Source organism: Rhagoletis pomonella, unplaced genomic scaffold (assembly GCF_013731165.1).
Source record: "Rhagoletis pomonella isolate Grant_MI unplaced genomic scaffold, Rhpom_1.0 Rhpom_scaffold_00007, whole genome shotgun sequence".
NCBI classification, from domain to species: Eukaryota; Metazoa; Arthropoda; class Insecta; order Diptera; family Tephritidae; genus Rhagoletis; species Rhagoletis pomonella.
Window position 1 is genome coordinate 50923157 of NW_023458561.1, and position 1603 is coordinate 50924759.

The window sequence follows — 1603 nt, forward strand, 5'->3', positions numbered from 1 at the left end:
GCTCAACGGAAAAGATTATTATTTGATTTTTATTTTTTCGATCACAAATAATGATTATTTTATGATTTTTATTTTTTCGCTCAGACACAATAATTATAATTGAGTTTTATTTTTCCACTTAAAAATAATGATTATTTATAAAATTGAAAAGGCTATGCAGACGCAGCTTACTGAAATTTTGATTTGAAAATTTTGGCACTTATTCCTTTAATTAAGGTTCGCTAGCTATGAAAATGATACGGCTGAAATCACGCTAGTATAGCTGTTGAGTGTTTTTAGTCATCAATGTTCTTAAGTGAAAAAAATAAAACTCAGTAATAATTATTATCTTTGTGCGAAAAAAATAAAAATCATAAAATAATCATTATTTTTGATCGAAAAAAAATCAAGTAATAATAATTACCTTTGAGCGAAAACTTAAAACTCGAATAGTAATTATTATTTTTAATCTTCATTGGTTAAAATTTGAAAAATAAAAATCTTTGTACGAAAACAAATACGTGGGTATAAGTAAAATTGTGTTACGACGATTACAACTTGTTAATTTAACACAATTTAAAAAATAATGATTATTTTCCGTCCCTGCAATAAATGCAAGAATTCTTTAGCTTTTTTTTGCCGAGAGAAGGGATTGACACTAAAAGAAACAACTCGTGGGATTTGCTTATATTCGGTAATTTCGCGCAAAGGGGTCGTTATGTCTTTGAGTATGGTTGCCACCTATCTTTAAACTAAGTTATTAAGCTATACCACTAAACTATTTTTTCACATTTTAGTAGTAAAGGGCTGTGCTGTTTGCAGCTCTCAGGAAAAATAAGAAGTTCATATAAAATGCCGCAAAGGAAATGGAAAAGAAATTTTATTCTATCAAAATTTCTTAAATCAGTTTGCAGTTCGCAAGAAAAAAATGCATGTAGAGTTATTCTTCAAGAAAATTTGCAGCAACAGCAAAGTACTTTTCTATCAACAGAAATAATGAAAAATATTTCTTGTGATTTTTCTTGAGAGCTAGATTCTAAAGCAAGAATTTTTGCAACTTTTCGGCATTTCTTATCCACTCTGCCCATCTGCCTGAATATTTCACTCAGACTATGACTCTGTTTCTAACTATTTTGATAGTAAAGTATTGCTTTTTTGTTCATATGAAAAAAATTCAAAAATCGTTTGCCTAACATGAATAATGGCAGCAATTACTCAAGTAGAGGGCATTCATTCTTTACCAGTGCGCACGCAAACAAGCAACAGAACATTTAGCAAAATTATTATTATTATTTTTTTTTTCAAAAATAAAAAGCGTTTACATAGCCGCCATTTCGGAAATCAGCAGATCTCCTCATCAGACTGCTTCATCGAGTTCAGTGGGACTTCGGCGTTCAAAGCCAGTGGTCTTACCCACTAAGCTAAGTTTGCAAACAGTATACATTTTTAATAGGCCACAAAATAACAAATAAAAATCATAAAAATATGAGACAAAATTTATTACGCAAGTATTATAGGTCAATATACCTTCTTCTATAAACAGATGAGGCCGATGAAAGTGTGCCGTGGTATTGTTTGTGTTCGTTGCATTGACAACATTTCGAACAACCGTTGCCCATTTTTT

The 1603-nt window shown here is 30.3% G+C and overlaps 1 protein-coding gene across 1 annotated transcript in view; it reads left to right on the top strand.

The window, feature by feature from the left end:
- Nucleotides 1–1603, top strand: part of LOC118743879 (muscle M-line assembly protein unc-89-like) — a 13143-nt gene that overhangs the window by 2153 nt on the left and 9387 nt on the right. The window lies entirely within an intron of this gene.